Source organism: Poecile atricapillus, chromosome 7 (genome assembly GCF_030490865.1).
Source record: "Poecile atricapillus isolate bPoeAtr1 chromosome 7, bPoeAtr1.hap1, whole genome shotgun sequence".
Classification (NCBI taxonomy): Eukaryota; Metazoa; Chordata; class Aves; order Passeriformes; family Paridae; genus Poecile; species Poecile atricapillus.
The window spans coordinates 20,513,987-20,535,591 of record NC_081255.1 but is presented as its reverse complement, the minus strand read 5'-3'; positions in this window follow the sequence as shown (position 1 = coordinate 20,535,591).

Genomic DNA, 21,605 nt, shown 5'->3' with positions numbered 1-21,605 from the left:
ACTGTGCCCCACCAGAGAAAGCATTATTCTGTCTCTTCTTTCCTCTTACACCCAGAGATGTACCCAAAAAACTGGTATCCATAACATTGCCTACTTGCAAGTGGTCACAAGCCAGTGTCCAGTTCCCATCACTGTCTGCAGGTTAACACAGCCATAAATTTTCCAGCCACCTCTTGTCATCACCTGCAGAAAAACAGGGCAGCAGACAGCTCCTAGTTTCTCCCTGCTCACGCACATGACTTGCTAGAAGCTGACTCCCAGCTCTGCCCCGTGTCTTTCTGGGATGATTCACATAGCTCAGCCTGAAAATCTGTAATTACAATTACTCCTAGCCCTTGCTAAATTGCTAGTTTGAAGGCTTCTCCCCCAATTATATTCCCACAGCTCAATGCCAAATTACACTATATTATCTGAAATGTCATCTAGGACTTTGGAGGCTTATCAGAGTTGGCTTAACTGGTTAGTATGAGACCTTTTTAATGAGATGATTAGCTACATAAAACAATGAAAAACCTTGAACCCTTGTATTTGGCTGATAATATACATATAAAATATTAGTAAGAGTTTTAGTCCTGGTAAAACGGTAAGTGGATATAACTGGCTGCTGCTCTAATGAGATAACCTAACTAAGAGTTCTAAGGAACATTTAAATATGGATTATGAAAATACTTCCTTTGTTCCCTCACTTCTTTTCCTCTTTCTGCAAGTCTGCTTTCCACCAAGTGTGACAGCAGACAGCTTCCCCTGGGCAGAGATCCTCTGCTCATAATCTTCACACTAAACAACTCTGAGAATAGCCAGATAGTCTTCCAGATAGAGCAAAAGGCACCCATCTTTTCACAGCTATATAAAAAATACTCCCAGGGTTGATGGGTCAGGTTGTTTTTCAACTGCTATGTAGTAAATAAAGTAGTAAATCAAACAATATTCAAACAACGTAAAACAGTGCATTTTTTAGACTGCCATGTCTCATAAACACCTTGTCCAATTCATTTCTCTCACCATCTTCTCTCAAAAAAAAATAAATAGAGGTTCTTTTGAGGAAGAGGGGAGCACATGAGAAATGTCTTGGCTGCATACTGAAGTTGAAAATTAAATCAAACTCAGATTTATGGCAAAAAAAGGCTAATTACTCACTTAAACATGGAAACAATTGTCTCATGTAATATATGGTGATGAATCAGCAGAGCAGCCACAGGTCACAGGGGACAGTGTGAGGAATGAAACTGCTGCTTCTATCAAGGGGTCACACTTCATCAAAAGACAGATTATTTGGGGGAGACCAAACAATCCCAGAGCAGCTGCTGCAAGGAGCTGGCCAGTCTGGAACAGGACAAGGTAGACCTCCTTCAGAAGGGAGCAGGCCCAGGGTAAGGGAGGAATGTGCTGCACCACACACTGAAAGCAGGACTGAAGCAGCAGCCCCTGGCCCTGCCCAGTACAGCCATGGCACAAAGCTGTGCCCACAGGCTGGGGACACCTCCTGAGATTCCCCAGCACCAAACCCAGCCAGCAGATGTGATACTGCTCCTCTTGGAAAAAGGAACAGACTGATGGGGGATAACCAGCCCTAGACTGGCTTACTTGGGGCTAAGCTGGAAATTCATTAATTGCAACTGTTAAATCTAGCAAGACAAAGTGTTTCTGCAGCTCTGCTTGACTATCTTTCCCATAAGAGACATTCCAGGTAATTCCCAGAGGCCAAAAGGCTGTTGAAGCTGCGGGCCACCCAGTTGCTTACCCTGGGACACAGCATACAGAGGTGCTTAATGAGCACGTGGGGAAAAGGCTGGTGTGCCCCACCAGTCCACTTTCTTTATTTTTTTTAGCATAAAAAGCAGAAGACTCTTTCACTAGATGTTACCAGCTTGTTTTTTTTTTCCTAAATCTTGTTCATGCTATTCTCATCTCCACTGCCAGGGGCATTTTTAGGGGCTTGGTTTAAGAAGGCTAGTTGCTTCTTTACTGTTTGTAATTGAACAATGCTTTGTCATTGGTCAAGGTCTGTCTTTTCCATTGTGTTTCACTGATTTTCATTTTTTTTTAATTTCACAGGCATGGTACTGAATGGCATACAAAAGTTCTCCCTTACTTTAAAATTGGTTATTTCATTAAGAAAGTCTACACTAATAAATGATAATTGTTCCTGTAGTTGTGTGGCATCATGAGAGGCCCCACTGATGTCTCAGCCTTCCCACAGTGCAGCCACACGCAGAGAAAGGCTCTGGGAAGAATGGGTGAGAGGCCCAAACTTCACAGAAAAAGGGTGTCACCATGCTCGCTGAGAAGAGTCAGGTCCTGTCAGATGACCCTCAAACCACCCAAGACTTCTGCCCTCTCCTCAAAGAGCTGAGCACACACTGCTCACACCACACTGCCCAGAGAGCTCTGCAAGCCTGCACAGCTTCTGCCACCTGCCCCTTCTGAAAATTACTTCTTCTTTATTTCATTTTTAGTAATGCATTTTCATCCCTCTTTTATATTATTTTGTTTTAAAGTCTGCATACCATGAAACTCAGCTCAAACTTTGGACTTCAGGTTTTTTTCAGGCAAAGGGACACAAAAGGTACCTTCAAAGCTGCAGCAAGACTTCAGGGAGCTAAGGAGAAGCTGTGTAATCAGTAAGGGTCTTTTCTGCATTGAATTCCTTAAATCAACCCTGACATTACTCTTCCCCATTCAATTTTATTATATCATTAACTTTCTTGTCACATTAGCAGGAAATTCCTATGCCTCATGCCAGCACCACCAAGAAGAAAAGCTGCACTTCTCATTTGATCTTTTACAGAATGATCTCCCAAAGAGAGACCAGAAACTATGGGCCTCCTACCTAACCAGAACTTTTTAGATATTTGTGGTATTAGTATGAGCCAGAAAAGCTTTAATATTGCAACAATTTTTGGCAAAATTATAAACTCCTGAGATATATATTTTAGGCATGTATTTTGTAGGTAGAGGAAAACTTTGTCAGCTTTAGTGTATCTTTTAGTGGAAAGTCCAGTGTTTTCTAAGGAATAGCCCTTCTTGACAGAAAATTCAATCTAAGTATGCTAAAAACTAATTTTTCAGAAGAAGATATAAGATTTTGAATGAGAAATAAAATAAAAAAAATATCATGGAGAGGTTCTTCTAGGCAATTACTGGTCTAATACACTTAAACCTAAGAACTCATTCTGTTTATGGTTCAGACATAAATGTGTTCCACAGCTCTGAAAACTGATGTAAACACCAGAACTGAAAACAGCACTGGCAACAGGGAACATCCCAAAATACAGTCATATAACACCTCCCCAAAAAAAAGCAATCTTTTCATGGAGCTCTATTCCTAAATATTTCTAAAATGGTGAATGACTGTTTCCAAAGGATTAAAGATCTCCTCCCACAACTCTAGTGGAAATGCATTAGTTCCACATGTCAACAGACTGTAGTTAAAAGGATTTCCAGCCATCTAGTCTTCTCACAAACTGGGAAGTAAAACATGGGAGCCTGCAGAAGCTACTATCCATATGGATCAGCTTTAGGAAACAAACTCGCAGCACCACAAAGGTATCTCACATGATAATTCAGATAACGTAAGTGATTTACACGAATGGACATGCACATAAAAACAAGGAAAGTGGGAAAAAAGGGGGAAGGTAGCATAACCATTTTATTAATAGGTAAGGTTGCTTGCTGATGTATCTCCTTCTCTCCTCAGCCTTAATTTCAGTGACTCAGACTCCTGGAACAAAGACCAGAACTAACCAAGATACCAACGCCTTCATGACACAGCTCTGGACCCATTGATACATCCCCCTTAGTTTCATAAGTATTTAACATACACAGAAAATCCTCACTGGCTGCAATCAGTCCTAGCTTCCAAATTTCAAAAGAATGGCTCACCAGTAGCTGCACTGACATCAAATTCAAGACGAGGTTTAGTGACGGACCTGGCGGTGTTAGGTTTACAATTGGAGTCAATGAGCTGAATGATCTTGTCCAACTGAAATTATTCTATAACTCTGACTCCCTGCTGGTCTCTACCATAGTTTCCTGCTTTCCCATTAAACATTAACACAGCAAAAAAAGCCCAAACTCCTGCTCTTTTCAATTAAATATATTTTTCCTCAGACACAAAAAGACTTCTTAATCATCTAAAATTATTAACATCATCAAGAAAGCTGTCTGCTGTTAAAGGAAAAAGTGTAAAAAATATGCTTTCAGTTTTATTTATTACTTCAAGTAGTAATAATGTAGTACCCATGGCAGGCTAAGAATATGAGCAACACAAAATTTCGTAGACAGAAATAGGATCATCCCTCTGATGTAGTTGAGAAGATAAACTCTTCTAGACTTGAAGCTTCAAGCTACTACAAATGTAATATAGCTGCTTTGAATTAAACTTGTCTTAATTAAGTGCATGATTCAATGCTGACTAGTACCTCTACTTGAAACAGCTTCTTAAACATGCTTAATAATTTTTTAAACATTTTTCTTTTCTACTTTTTTAAAGAGGTAGAAAAGTGTTTAGAGATGGTTAGTTACCATTAATGGAATTAAGCAGGTAAAGATTTCTGAGATAGAATCCTTCCATATTGTTTTAATATCCCATGTATAACACTTTTGGGTTTGACTGTTGAGGCTCATTTGGCCCACGAAATTTAACACATAGACTTCTACAGAAAAATGCCAACTGTTACAGAAATACAGAAGTCTAACTGATTGCTTACTTTAGGAATTTCTTGAAGAAAATTATATGCCAGACCTGAGTTTGGTGCAGAATGCTATTGGAAACATCAACTCTCTGACAGGATGTCTAAAATCTAGCAAAGGATTATATTTTTTCCCCTGTGAATTTCAATGTAAGAACTACCATTGCTCTTGACTGCTGCAGTATTAAGTCTGTCTTGGCATGTCCACTAGGATATGAGCAGATGACTGTTCTGCACTCCAACATTTTCCATGCACTTTCAATCAGAAAGGCTGAACTACAAGAAGGAAATAGCTTAGGCATCATCTTTCCAGCAGTCCATAAACTACCAAGTAAAATAGGGGAAGAGTTAAGAAAGAAATAAAGCCCTCTGAAGAAGGATGTGGAAGGGACTGAGCAATTCTCTGAAGACATATTTTTATTGAAGTACACAGTTATTGATACAGTCTTGGAGCATACAGCAAAAAAAAATCAAATGTGCTGTCTATGAACTAAAGTGATGCTTTGAAGAGATTTCTCTATAATATCCAGCATAGAGGATAAATTGAAACAGATGCAAAAAAAAAAAATCTTTTTTTTCTCCACCTACACTGTGTAATTATGATATTCCTGAAACAAGTTTTTATTTGAAAAGTTTCTATTATATCTCTAAAAACTCGATTTTATATAACAGAGTTTTCTTTATGGTATTACATTTCCTTCTCCTTTTCTTTACGCATTTCTTTTCTTCCTTTGCCTATATTATTTTGTCTATGTTTTTTACTTTGCTTCTTCTTTCTTGCTTTATTGCTATTATTGTGTGAATACTGTGATTTATTTTAACTAAAGCCCCAACATCTGGAATTGAGTGACCACAGGATAAGCTCAGTTTCCACATACTATAAATAAAACTGATTTCCTACAGTTTTGTATCCTTGTCTAATTCCTACCTGCAAAATCCTACACTAATCCCAAGTGCTTCTTTAAACCTGAAAATATGACTGGGGAAGAAACAGCAGGGTTGAGGTTAGTTTCCATATGCAAGTACTTACTGGTCAGCTAGCTAATAACCAGAAAAATTCATCAGGCTTGAGTACTGCCAGCTATCTTCTCAAAAAAAAAACCCAAACTTTAAAATACTAGTACTAGTACTAGTATTTCACATGTATGACTTCTTCGCTTCAGTGGTTACAGAGACAGCTTGAAGAAAAGGTAAATTATAAGAACCACAACCAGAATTCTATAATACCATGTGAAGAAAAATTTTGGAATAAGTAGGATTCATAGTATCACTTAATTTCTATATGGACCTGCATGTGTACATAAGGACACAGATATCCCCTTTGCTCATTCTTTCCCCAGTATTAAAAATATTCTCCTGCCTCTCAGTGTCTCACAGGGAGAAAACCCATTTTCCCCATCACAGGTGAGTGCTGTTACCTGCTCAGCCTCCCAGCAAGAGGAAGCTCCCAGTATAGGGAAGACATAAAATGGTTACAGCTCTGCAGGCAAGAGAGGCAGGGCTCTGTCTGCTGCCATGGCACAGCAGTGACCTTCTGTCTCCAGCAGGACTGGGACCACAGGGCAGCTAAGTGATAAGGAGGGCCACAAGTCCCACCAGTCACTGCTAAGTGTCCCTTCTCAACCCTCTGTCAGGCAGCTCATGTCTTTGTCCATTTATAGGTCAAAATCTAGGGACAAGTCTTGGGTAAAGAGCAGCTCCACCTTACACAGGATACAAGGATATAAATGTACTCATCAGCTTGGATGGTGATAAAAATACTAATCTGAAAAACAAACTATTGATTACTGTTGCTGCCATGAAGGTTAGATTCTCTGTATGAAGAATACTTAATAAACTCAGGAGTACACTTTGATTGTCATAAAAACAAAACAAAAGCCTGCATGAAGCTAAGATTCCCTTATGCTTTGGAAAGCACAGTGTAAGACAAGTTTTACTTGTTCCACTGCATAGATTTTCAATGATTAATTAATTACATCTCACATAAATGATAGCAGAATTCACAAGGGAAATCAAGTAGTCCTTATTTTTTTTTTTTTTTACTTTCCCCACTGATTATAGAACTTTCCAATGCTATAGTAATTCTCATAGTCAGCTTGTAACATTTTCCAAGCCAGAACAGTCCTCAGTTCTATCTCAGTCTGAGCAGAAAAAGTAGGGGCTTGTTTGGGACTGAAAATTACTGCGAAAAGAAAGAAAACACTTCAGATGATAATTCTGAACAAAGAACATAGGGAAAGCAATAATAGTAGTAATAATCTTCTTTTATTTTTAACACCTTTCACCTTGAAACTTTGTAAAGCTCTATGAAAATAATGTGTGCAGCAGTAGCTTTGCCAGCTGCTGAACAAGAGTGGCATCTGAAAAGGAGCACAGCTAGCTGCTAGAGATGGACTTGGTATTTTCTTACTTTTCTACTTGTAACCTTCCTTTCACCTACCATGACACGTACCCCATCCAAACACCTTTCACAAACCATATTTTAAGGCTGCTATCCCATTCTATGTATCTGCCTTCCAGTCCTTTCTATATTCTTTGCAAGTATTTGACCATTCAAGACAGTTAAGAGAAAAATAAGTCTCTTTTCCTTTCCCTTGCATACACCAACATCACAGTGCTGAAATAACTTCTACAGTGCAGCCACACCATTTTTCAGCTGAAACCTCCTGTTCTGCACAGAGGCCACTGGCAACAGCAGATTCCCCCAATGGTTTGGAGTGTGGTGTCTTCCTTGGAGGTTCACATACACTCTGGGGTCTACAGGTGTTTTTATTGGTAAGGTCTAGTTTGTCAGCTTTTCAGGACAGGACTGATTTCCCATCTAGGCATTTGAACCAGCTCATTCCAGATTGCCATCAGACATGGTGAAAATATAACAAGTAGAATAAAAAAAAGAAGGCTTAATATTAAACTAACACATAGCTAAAATTTATTAAGATTGAATATTAAAATAAATCAAGATATTTATTTATAGAAACGACAGTCCTGTCATTTTTTTGACCAAAAGAAAAAGGGCTAATGTATGGAATTAATTACTTTGTAAAAGGTCTACAATAATAGTGACATTATATACTTGTACTGCCTTCAAACCTCAACCAGGAATCAGGTTACTATTATGCCCTCTCAGAAAATAAAGAGACAATCCCTGCTAGAAATATGTACCAAGTAATTAGCTTTTTAGGGACTTTCTCCCTTTTTTTCAGGGTGCTTTTGTAGAAACAAAGTCTGCCAAAGAAACCAACCTGGATTTTCTCTAAAGCCACCCAACTCTTTCTGAAATTCTATTTGCTTCACAACTAGAAATTCATCACTTGCTCTTTTTCAAACTTACATCCAAGGACACTTCTTTCCTAGTACTTTAACCATGCACACACAGCCCATGAAGTCAACATGCAAGAAGCACTCTTTACTAGCCAAATGCAGATATGAAGGAAGAGTAACATACATGATCCTCCATCTCCTGTGCTGTCATCGCTGCCACAAAATTTTGGACCTTTATCAACTTTCATTAGCAGAGAGTAATGTAAGATGTAAAATACACAGAATCATGAGCTGAACTAGTAAGGATCAAAAGATAAATCTTCTGTAATTTTATCAGGGTCATGCTTGGATGGAGATTCATTACATAAAGGAATCCCAATCCAGAGAAATCTTTCTGCCTTGCAAGATGCTTTAATACTCATCTCTCCCACAGCACTACTGTACAGGATCATTTTCAGGTTATAAATTTGAAAGGAGAGAGCAGAGGGAAATTTCACAGTTCTTTCACTTGCCATAAACTTTTTGGGGTGTTTATAGATCTTGTAGAAGAAACCACAATTCTCCCACTGGTATGTGACCTGTCACTTCTTAAAGTAGAAGGGAGTATGGCAATGAAAATGTCCCAGTTTCCCTTTTTTCCAGCAGTGGCTTTTCACAGCTTTCCTCATAATTGCACATAAATTACATACTCCCTTCAAAGTAAAGCTGTCCAAAAGACCACATTAACAGCTCATGCATCTTCTTCTCTTTCACCTGCTGTGCTCTTCTTTGGACCCACATTCACCTCCTAATGTGATGACTACACAATGTGTCTTTCCTGGATTTTTGTTTGATCCAATCTCTGCTCCCTACAATGAGATTTCCTTTTCATTAATTATCCTGAATTAATGGCAAGCAGTCAGACTGTAGTATTCAGGACCTATCATCAACAGTAATAGCAGGAATTCTGACTTTGCACCCCTGCCTCCTACAGGATACAGGAAACCAGAAATTTAAATACATTGCTTTAAAGTTGTGGCCACATGCAGCACCTCATGGTGCAAAGACCATAAGGACTGGAGTCTTTCTACAATCAGCTGCAGCGATTACCTTTTCATATTAAAATGTTACTTAATTTGACCTTGCTTCTAAGACACAGTCGAGCTCTGTCAATATGCCCTGCTCCTGTTGACTGATGATTATTTTTGAATCAGGAATTTTTGTCAAAGCAGATTTCCACAGAGCTGTCTTCATCATTGGTGTAATAGGTGAAGCAGTGTGCAGACAGCAACTCCAGTCATGTTTACCTTCAGTTTGGAGGTCCTGACCCCAGCCTATAACCAGGGCTATGCCAGCTGTGCCACCTCTAGCTTAGAATTTCCCTGAATTCCGCCGCCAGTGAAGATGGACTTCTGTTTCAACACTGTGTACTGCTACTCCACTGAGATGGGGCTTTGCCAGTGCCTCATACTGCAGGGCCAACATACCCAGCAAATGTTATCAGTATCACAAATGGAGGGAGCCTGTCCAGTCTCATTTTCCTGGGCTACATCATTTGCAATGAGGAGACATAGCACAGACAACGAAAGCTAAGGAACTTACCTCATTTACATGCAGTCATAAAGGCTGGTTAGACTTCCTCACAGGATACTTATGAATTGAAATCTGTAAGTTTGGAATCAAACACTGCTTTGAAAATAGAAGCATAGCCTGGAAAAGAATACAGGAGATATTCTAATACAGAAATATCAGTGATAGTTACCATACAATCATGTTTTTGGGAAACCAGCACTCGGTCTCCTGCTGCATGTAATCAACTGTTAGATACGTAGCTACTCTCTACTTACAACATAACAGCCAATATCAATACTAATTAGACTTGAAAAAAAAAGCTCACAACAAAGAATTCACTTTTGGAGTTCCATACATTTTGCAAATGTGATCGGTCTCTTAAATTTATAAATTTTTATTATTTCAAAGAATACATACTTTCTTTGCCAGCTAACTAGTGTTGAAATCGTTAATAATTTTGGTTTGTCACAGAGATCATCTAAGAAATAGTTTCTTTAAATTTTGCTTTTTATGTTATATACAATTCTCAGAGAATGAAAGTTTTAAATGAGTTTATTAAGAGAAGAGGAGCTTTCAAGAAAGAGAAGACCTTTTGACCCTCTTCATACACACATATTTTGAGTAATTGAGGAAAATGCACAGAGAACAGAATGATATGACTAAAAACAATAGCTGTGGAACATTTTGGGGAATTTTTACTGCATTTAATAGTACAAATTTCAATCACATTCTCATAAACAAAAATTAAATGTCAAGGAAAGAAAACACCTGCAAAATAATGTTTCTCATTTTTTTCACTGCTTATAAGGTCTTCCACAGTCTCTGAAATCCTGCCAGAGAATCTGAGAGATCACCAGGAAGCCAGAAGGAACAACTACGGAGAAGCCCCAGTGTCTTGGCCAGCTCCTGGTCACTCTCATTTGCTCTTTGACAGCACATTCCCAAGACATTCACACAACAGATTCTGTAGCTGAATTGAACATAGCTGTTAAGTCATGCTCACACCACAGAAGTGCTTTGAGGCAGGATTTGGAAGAGCGTTGGAGCCTTATGTTGCGTACATCTCGTAGCAGCCCTCACTCAGCAGAGGATGAGCACAGCCCTGGCCTCTGCCTTCTCCTCTAGAAGCTGCTCCTTTCCCCATACCTGAACATTGGAGTCTGAGGTATGGAGATATGACACTTCCCACAGAAGTATCCATTAAACTTGCAGAGGGGAAAAGAGGAGAGAAAGAGTATAATACATAAGACTTCCACTGATTTCAAAGAAAAAAATCAAGTTCAAGCTAGCCAATTGTGCCAGAGTACAAGCACTTTAGAAACACCAAGTCCTGAAATCACAGTCCCCCTTACTATGTACTTGATTTGTTCCAAGATTTAAATAAAATTATCAATAGAGAATTTTTTCTGCTTATAGTTGAGAATACTCAGGAGCATTTTGAGATTTGGAAAAACTATTTTTCAGACAATTTTAATTTTGAATTAAAATATCCTACATCATTCAGCAAAGATTTCTCCTGCACTATGGATAAAGTTTTTCAGAAAAGACAGCTACCATTTATAAAAAATAGACTCAAATATATGTATTCTTCTCAACTCCTCACATCCTAAAGCATTCTGCAATTTATTTCCCCACTTTCATCTACTGATATTCAGAGCAGCCATGGTGTGATCATATGTTTTTTCAAGAATAGCTGATGAATACCTGAAAACTCTCCCACTGTGGGACATTCTGTTTTCTCAGAAATGAAAAAAGCAGTCAGAATGACACATTTTCCATTTCTAAAAATAAACTGAAAGGCCAGGGAAATCAATGAAAAAAAAAAACAAAACAACACAGCACAAAACATAGAATACCAATTACATTTTGGCAATCTGACTAATGAGATAGTCAGCTAATTGCCTGATTCTGGTAAACTTTTCAGCAAATAATCATATGGGTAATGCTCACTTCCTTTCTAACACTGGCATTTTTCATCATGAAAAAGCATACAGACAACACTTGATTGAGGGCCTCCCTGCCTAAGTGAGCTTTTGGTTTATGCTGTTAACCACCTAAAGATTCAACTAGCTAAGCAGATTATTGATGGATAAAGAAACTGAAAGAAGGGTTTGTCTATGAGCAGGTTGATCTTTTCTCTGTACTGCCTTAAATGAGAAGGTATTACTTTATGAAACCTTCTCTGCAAGGATTTCTTACATTTCCCTGCTCTACTTTCTGCAACTCTCCAAAGAGGCAGCAAAGGGAAGTATCTCTCTGTAACCCCAATTTATATATATATATATATATGTATATGTATATGTATATGTATATGTATATGTATATGTATATGTATATGTATATGTATATGTATATGTATATGTATATGTATGTATGTATATTCGGTTTTTTCCCACAAGAATTTGCCTACATATCCAGTGGTTACTTCTCAGTTTGATAATCAGCAAATGATACGGGATGAAGAGGTGGTTAATTCAACCAACACATGGTGTTTCAGACAGATGAAAATAAGGGTAAGTTTCTGGGTTTTGTTTTGTGGGGTGTTTTTATTTATTTGGGTTTTTTATTTGTTTGGTTTTTTGGGTGGTTTGGTTTGATTTGGGTTTTTGCAGGTTCCTATGCCCTAATCGCACTAGGAATGTGGAAATAGTTCCACCAGTTAGGAGCTTTTTCAGCGCACTCTGGATACCCACACTGATTTGTTGCCTTCATTTCTCCGAGTATTGCAGCACTGTATTATTCTGATCTTAAAAAATACCTGTCATCATGTACCCTCCAAAAGATTAATATTAATTCTTCTGACTAATTCCTCTATCCTAGGGATTGATTCATCACTAATCCACAGGGAACTCCTTGTCCTAGGGATGCTCTGTATGGGGGAAGTGGGGGGCCAAGACAAAAGTGGATTGTAACCAAAGGGCAAGTAGGAGCTCTGAAAACCTCCATTTCAAGAGGCTTCTACATGTTACTAACATTCAATCTAGCTCAATTTGCAGAAATGACATATAATACTGCTGTGCATCCCTCTGTCTGTATTCCACTGCTGTTTTTTGGAAGTTCTTTCTGCATGTTTGTACAGCCTATAGAACTCAAGTTCAATGCAGGCAGATCTAAGTCTTTTACTAGTTAGTACACATCATATCATGGATTCTTGGATGTCTAAAAGATGCTTCAATTCTCTTTTATTGTCTCTGTCTGATATGGTACAGAGCTGACAATAACAATTAAGAGCAGATATTACAGATCCATGTACTTTCTTATTGCAACAGAGATTCTAAACAACTGTGCATGAAAGGTAAGGAAAGTCTGTAGAAATCTTGCCCTGCACAGTAAACAAACAGCTGTTTATCACTGGTCTAATTACCAAGCTAATGAGATCTAATTTCTATATTCATAAAGTATGCATGAGCAAACAAAAGTATATACAAAGCAGAGCACAGTGACAAATACAATAAATAAAATAACAAGGGATTGGTAAATAAACATTAATGATCTTTAAACCTAAGAATCAGGTGATGCTTTATGGCAATGTTGCATGGGCAATACATAATTCGAGTAAGTCTTCGTGTTTCTACATTAACAGCATTGAAAAAGTATAAAGTCATTTAGAAAGGAAAAACAGCAAATATGCAAACATAAACTGTGGAATTACTCTGCTGGCAGCAGCACTGAAGAAAGGCTGGAGAGTAACAGCACAGCAATAAAATAAGTCAAATTAATAATATGCAGGTGCTGCAAGAAAAGGAACATCATCTGGGAGGTCACCCATAAGCACAAGCGGTAATTCTGTTTTCCTCTGACGATGTCATGGCTGAAGTGCTTCATTAGGAAGGAGCTGGAGGAATTAGTGAGAATCCAAAGTTGAACAAAATTGCTGAAGGGTTCGGAAATTGTTTTGCTTTGCAAAAATGTGGGGGAAAAGCTGAATTCTTCCATGTAGAGACCAAAAATCTGAAGACTGTGAATTTTTCAGTTACATGAAATATTGCAATGAGGAATATAAAGACTGATTTTCTTCATGGTTCCTTGAGGAATTATGAATACTCAGTGACAGCAGTGGGAGCTTAATATATTAGGAAGCAGTTGTCAATGGTCAAGCCCTGGACAATTAAGCACTGGAACAGCCTATGTATGAAAGCTCTGACATCCTTGCAGCTGGCAGGTTTTTAAGAAGCAGTATGACAGCCATCTCCCAAGAGATTCTTGCTGTAGAGCAGGAGGATGAGACCGAATAGATGACACCTGCATTTCCTTTCCAGTCTTTTAGTTCTGTCACTGGCCATTCTTTGCTGATTCTGTACACTTGAAAAGTGAAGTGAAATAGTTCCCTAACATGTATCCCCTACAAAGAACAGAATATCCTAGCCTCATGACCCATAAACCCTTGTGGTCACCTCTGAGGAAAGTGGGACAGTATTTTTTTTTAGCCATACTGTTTGTGAGATACAATCTCCTCCTTGCAAATATACATGCTTGCATGAGCCATGTCACTGGGAGAGAAGAGGAATTGATTCAGAAATTGTCTCTTGCTGACTGGTGCAGGTGTATCTGTAGGATGATCACTGTATTTCCACAATTGTATTGGAGAGCATGAAAAATGAATAACTTCAAATCAAATGTTCAGGACTATGTCAACTCTGAGAATGTTCAGCCTGAAAAAAATATGATAAACAGCAGGCCTTAAAAATAGTTGCATTTTCTGCTTTCTATTCTATTCCCCCTAAATTTGTTCTAAAAGTAATATATGACAAACTTGCACTGTGCACAACATTACAAATCCTGGCATGTCAGTATAAGCCTGACGACAGCTGGTCACCATATGCCTAAAACCAGCCTGGAGTTCTAGAAAAGCACTTCTAAACTATGGCTGGTTTCATCTTTGTAGCTGTTTTGTTTAAGAAAGGGTGGGAAGCCGTGGGTCCTGACTGTGTGGAGATGGTAAATGTGTCTCCCTCCACCCCCAAAGTTAGTTACATAAAAATGAAAAAAAAAAAAATTTAACTAAAACTGAGATATCAGTTATATTGAAGACAATGGTTTTGACCTGATTTTCTCTGGGAAATCCAGAGTTCTGCATCATTCTTCTCATCCCCTACCCAGGCTTAGCATCATTCTCTATGACAAAGGAAATTCAATTCCCTCTTCTCCTCCCAGGCAATGGCAAAGAGAAAGTCTATGCCTCTTTTATCATGCTGAGGTGTTAATGAAACATCAATAGAAAAGTTCATCACCTCAATAATCTATTTCTGTTTTGTTTGGGGTTTTACCTTTTTTCTGCTTTTGCTGCTAAACTGAAAAAATACACCATGCACCCAGATCTGTAAACTGCAGGTCATGGCTTAGCTCCTGCCTAAAAGTAGCTGGATTTCTTTACAAGTTATCTTATTTATAGTAGTTAATAATGGGGTATAGGTAGTTTCTTCATAACTTCAGATGAAAGTAGCTCTGTATGAAAAATCTTTTTCCTCCCTGTCAAATTATCCCCTTAAAAGGTCGTTGCATCTTGGAAAAAATCTGGAAGTCTGTCAGATTTATTTTTCTTACCATCATCATCATTTCAATCAGAGTACTATGTAAAATAACATCTAAATAGGGATTTTTTTTTTGCTAAAAACTTAGACTTTCTTTTATATCCATATCTTGAGTCAGATAAAAGTATTTCAGTGCAAACTCCTTATACCATCGAACAGTTTACTTGTATATTTTGTGCATCAGAGAAGCTACACAACTTTCTTACAATCACATCAAACTTCTAATCTTTATTTCATCAAGGGTCTACTGGTGTAAAATTTTAATAGAAAAGTTTCTAGAATTTATATTTTACATCTATATTTATGCAATATTTAGCCAGGAAAGTAGTAATGGATAAATACCAATAAGCTATTTCAAACATTTTCATTTCCTTTCAACCTTTAGGACATTTAAGAGAAAAAAAAAGTCATATAGAAAAACTTTTTAGATATTATCATGCTGTTGGACGGAAATATTTTTATATTATATAATATATATATATAAACTTTATAATTTTTAAAGTCCAGTTCTGGTTTCAATGCATTGGAGTTTGTTCCATGTTTTTTCATGTATGGAAATCTTGTTTTCAGCTGTGCCACAGCTTTAGTGACAGAAGTTACTAGAAAATATTTACTTGCATTACATAGCAGATATGTTGATCTTCACCAGTTGTTTCAGCTGCTTGGGTCTGAAGGATTTCTACATTTTTCCTTTGCTGTTTCAGAATGTTTTTAACTTAAGGCTTTTATTAAAAAACGATAAAGATACCTTTTTATATGGCTGATGATTTTTTCTTTCATGCTTTACAGTCTCCTAGAGACCAGAAATTATTCTTCTTGCTCTAGTCCCTTCAAAACATTAATATTGTTAAATATAACTGTTCTCCAGCTTAACTGAACATCCAGACTTGAACATCACCTATCACAGTGTTTCACTTTCTTTTCTCTTTCATTTAGTTGTTTCTCAATCCTAAAAAAATGTTGAAATTTTAGGGACACTATAATTTTAAACCAAAATTCTTCCCAAACTATTTATAACATAACTAGCTTTCAAATCATTTATCTACTTTATCTTCTGACTGCAAAGATGACATAGAAATTTTAGAGTAGTCACATTTTCCATTTATTTTTATTTCCAGTTATTTTTATATGTCTCACATATCCCAAAGTTAATTTTCATAGTTTTACTTCTTACCCGGAATATCACAGGGAGCAGGCACCATCTCCCTACTCAGCAGCTTTAGCTCATTTTTATTCAAACTGTTCAGTCTCTGAGCTTCCTGCCTCAGCTTAGCACTGTGAAGGATCCTGCACAGCCTCACTGAATTCTCCTATCTATTAGATCTTTCTGCTCCTTTTATGAAAGTAAGGCCTACCACCAACCCAGCACCACTTCCATTTCCACTGTTCTTGCCCTGCCTTGAGTCAACCACCAGCCTGCTGCCATCACCTATAGCTTAGATAGAGCTGCCATTCTTCTTCCTATTGAAAGTGCTCATTAATCAACCAGAGCGTGACTACAAAGTCTTGCAGCGACTCTAAGTCCCTGCTTACCACTCTATGTGTTCTGTATGTAATGGTCTGTAACCCTGGAAGAGTGACCCTGTGACTCCACCAGGCTCCCAGCGCTGGGACCTGTCCTGGAAGTACTGGCTGGCACCAGGACCCAGGTGCAGGTGCCTGCTGTGGGTCAAGCCCCTTGTGCCCTTCCCACAGTAGCCAGCATGAGAGGCAGAATCTGGCCCATGGCTCTTCCCAGGAAGCAGCTGTGATATTCCAGCTCCCTGTGCCAGCTTCCCTGCCTTGCCACTTCCAGCCTGCCTCTTAAAGCCCACAGATTTTGTTGAGAAGTAGAAAAGAAGCCGTGGTGCTGAGCTGACATGCTGACTGGAGCAGAAGAGGAAGGGATGGAAATATGTAGACAGCCCTTCTCTCACCCCTGAGAATCGAGAACCACTAATGTTAAAGCGTGGATCAATATGCAATCTGCCACAAGTGACTGGTGGTTTATGCAGACCTTGGCAAGCAAGAAAGAATTTCCCTCCCTTGCTTCAGGAAAGCGTTGATATAAAAACAATTGTCAAAACTTCATCATCCAACCATCTGATATTGATTCTTCCGTGTCAGCCAGTGCTCTGGATGCTGCAAAAAGCCAACACCCTCCTTGTAGCAATTGATCCTGTGCAGCAGCAAGCTACCACACCTGCCTGTCTGAAAACTTACCTGTTCCAAAATGCACAGGAATAAAAATCCAACTCCCTATAAGGAAAGATGAGGGGTAAGACACTTCGAGCTCGTCGTGCAGTTTTGTCCAGTCTGGTCATGTTTGTTTCTACATGGACCAGAGCAGAGCCCAATGAAGCTACCATGGTTCACAGGGCTGAGGGAGCTCACACAGCCACAGCCTCTGACTGCAATCCTATTCCATGAGAGGATCCCATTGATCAGCTCTAACACACCTAGAGTTTTCTCCTCTTATCCAACAAAAAATTGCCCCTTGTCCTCCCCTAAAACCGTGTAAAAAAATTCACAGGCAGTTCCTGGTTTTCAGTCTGAGAGCTACATGCAAGAGACAAAAAGAAAAAAAGCAATGTAGCTCAGTCCTCAAAATCCTCTGTCATGGTAACACAAAATAGGAAAATACACAGACTGTGAGAATTCCCATTCTTAACCATCTCCTGACAGCAGTTAAGCTTGATGGCCCTGTTCTACACAATCATATTTAATAGATATTTGAAGTGAGGTCTAATTCCAAGGGTTCAGGATGTCAATTTTGAAATCAGATATATTTTTCTGATTTTTTGGCAGAGGAGGGTTCATGTACTTTTTGTCTTTTGATGGCTGTTTAGCTGTGACATTAAATATCCTTTTTTCTTTCTGCTTTCAGCCTTTTGTCCATCTCTTAAATATAGCAGTAGATTTTTATAGCCTTCTGCAGGTGAAACAGACTTCTCTGCCACCCCCTCCATGCATGCTAAACTTGTTTCACTATTGATAATTTATTAATTATAATATAATTATTAATAATAGTTAATAATATAATAATAATTTTAAGTTATACTGCTAAATATTCTACTAAATACTTTGACAGCTGAGAACAGACAACACCATTCTATTAAAGAGTCCCTGTAAAAGACACAGAATCTCTTTCAGGTGTCACAATTACCATTAGTCATTGATGATTTAATATTTTTTCTAAAATAGTATATCAATGTTTACTGCCAACCAATCAAAAGACATTCAAAAACCTGCTTAATTTCCCAAATTCAGTGAGAAGCATCCACAACATGCAAAGAATAGTATCTGCAAATCACAAGTGGACCACAGAGAAGGAAAAATGATAGGCACAGATCAGCTGAGGGCTTGTGTTGGTAAAATGCCTAAAAATGCTCACTAAGTAGGGAGAGAGTAAGATTATCAGGCAATGTGATTTGGTTGTGATAGAAAGAAGCAGTCTGAAAATGCTGTAAATCTGCAGGATTGCAGGTTTTCCTTCCTTCAGATGGGAAAGTTTGGAAGCTCATCTATAGCACCAGTTTCTGCAGGGCAGGAGGAGGCCTTGAGAAAAGAGCAACATAAAAATGTATGCTTACCTGGAAAATGGCAAAACAAAACAAAAACAAAAACAAAACCAACAAAACCAATCCCAAACACCCAAAAAAACCAAAAACAAACCCAAAAAGGAAAAAAAAATAAAAATAAAAAAACAAACTTTAAGGTTACATTTTTCCTCCCTTGATTCATTATTAGAGTCTTATTGACTCAGCAAGAACACTTGAAATCACAGGCTGCCACAACTGTGCCACAGGCAGGGATACCTCCTGGCCATGCCTTCAAGTACTGTTGCCAAAATCTTCAAGGGCCCAATTATCCCAAATGATGAGCAAAAACAGCTCCCAGTGAAGCTAGTGGGAGCTACAGGTGCTTAGTTCTGAACTGAAAATCAGTTCACTTTGAGTCACACATGAATTGAGGAGCTGAGCTTCAAGAAGCTGCATCTGAATATGTGGGGATTGGCTCTTTCATGAAATAATCACCAAGGAATAAGTTCTGGCTTGAACAGAATACAGTAAAAAGTCTTCCCATTTATCTTTTTAAAAATAAGAAGTCGTATAGTTTTTAAATCATCTCTATTTATTATTTTTTTCTTTTCAGACAATGTTCCTTGGGGGCTAAATAACCTCCAAAGAAGCCCTGCCTGGCAGTGGCAGGCAAGCAGTGTTCTGGAAGACACAGAGCAGAACTGATGGGAGAGTCGCCATGGAAGGCAGCAATTCCAAGCTCAAGCAGAAATAACTGGCACAAGGACACAGTCATGTGCCAAATTCCAGCCCATTCTATGGAAGGCAGGTTGTGTGCAAGTGTGAATTGCTCAAGAGGAATTTTCTCCCTATCTGCTAAAAACCTCTGTTGCCTTGTAACCTGCTTGCCCTCAGTGGCCTCCTGGTGACTGACTGTAGCGCTTGCCTGAGGTACAATTTCTGCACTTGCAAACCAGTCAGTTCTTAGTTTGACTTCATGAAAGCTTCTTTACCTTACTGTTGTTCGCTACAAATTAAGTTTACATGAGGAAATCAAGTGCATCAGTAACAATTTGGCAACTGGTCAATAAGTAATCCATGCATAAACCATTTTTACTCTCTGACATGATCCATAGATGCTGGGATGCAGGGAACTCTATTTTCATCATTCTTTAGGGAGGCAGCAGCCTGTGATGGTAGAAAATTGCAGGGAGTGCTTCCAGCCACCCTCTCTATCAAGCAGGGGACTGCTCCCTATCCCCGTGGGCACATCAACAGGGCTGCCTGGGCAAACTCTTTGCTCAAAGACTGTTTATAGGCTGTCATGAGGAAAACAGCTTTTTCCCTGGGGATTGTAAGAAAGGAAAGACACGTCTTAGCAGCCAGAAAGTGAAAAATTTTTGGCTTATATGTAAAGTTTAGGGAGAAAATGTTTTCTGAAGTTGTCCTTCTCCCCTTTCCTACCCATCTTGCCCATCATATATTAGTGAGGAGTCCTGTGGATGGAGTTGTATTAGAAATTTATAGGTAGCAAGTCTATTCTGAATGCTGCATTATGGTACACCTGGGTATTATTTAGAGAGTTTCCTCTGGGTTTATGTTATTTCTATCTATTGCCATATTGATAAGTGAATTTTAAAAGACAGTTACAATTAGTTATGACTAGTTAGAAGATGATGATTTACTTTTTTTTTTTCCATTTAGCTTCCCAGATATCTTGAGTGAGTTAGTAAAATTGTTTTTAGAGCAAGTTCTGGCAATGCAGGATTTAGTATGGGTTACCTGAACATTATCTAAACAATAGTAGGTGTCTGTCAAAAAGCCAACAAAGGTAATGTAGGCTGAGTCTGTCTGCAGAGTAGTAATGACCTAATGACAAAAACTGAGAAATGCAAGGAAAATCTGGGGCCCCAGATACAATTAAGGAGAAAGCAGGCTGAAATGCAGAGGAGTAACCCCAGAGGAGACAGGCAAAAGAATGATGATTAATATCAGTTAATATTGTTAGGTCCAGTCACAGCCATGATTCGAAAAGGGGGGACAGGGGCACGGCTCAGAAGAGCTACTATATCCAGATATCAGATAGATCATTGTGAAATAGTACCTGTAAGATTTGCACCATGGGCTGTCCAAGAACACACATGCATGGACAGCACTACAAAGTTTGTTATGCCAAAACTGCTGCATTACTATTAAAAATGCCATCTTTAGAGTCCAACTTCCTCTCTGGTTGTTACAACAAAAGCATCTGCTGGGTGATGCTACTCAAGACAAGACTGCCAGCCCTTTAAGTGAATGGGATTTTCAGAATAAACAATCAGGATGATTATGCTTTCCACTGCTGCAGGGATTTTTATTTACTTCTACAGCTTATTAATATAGACAAGAAAAAAAAAACAGATAAACATTTTTTGGTTGTACTTGATGGCAAAAGTATATAATTACATCGCTCAGAATCTCATCAGCTCCCATCAGTCTAAGCTACTTTATGAACATATTTATAAACTGCCGAGTATAGAGCAATTACAGGAAAACATTCTCCATTCTGAATGCATCTGCACATTTAGCACGGTCTGATCTAATTACAGTCACTTCCACTAAAGTCAACTGAAGTATTTTCACTCCAGGTTAAAGAAAAGACACAATAGGAACAAGAGGACCCCAGTTCCTACAGACAAAGCTTCAACTTTTTAACCAAGTAAGAATATTTCTAAAAATTATCTAAAATATGACCTCAATAAAACCCTCAGCTGAGACAGAAAGTTGTTTGGCTTTATTTGCTCAGCAGGAGTCAAAAAACATCCCACTTAGTGTGGGGTACAATGCAGGAAACTGTCCTCTAAACAAACAGTATTTAGGGAAAAGTAATTAAGTTGAAAAAAAAGAAAGATCCTTGTTCAAGTATTTACAGACAGATGAAACCAATCTCAATATTTTTCTCAAGTTTTTGTTTTTGGTTTTTTTTTTTGTGAGAGACACAGTGAAATATTTTAGGATTTCCTGTGCCTTAAAATCTCTATCAGTGCTAGTATCTGGGAGACAATGGAAAGAATTTCAAAGAAGAAAGAAAC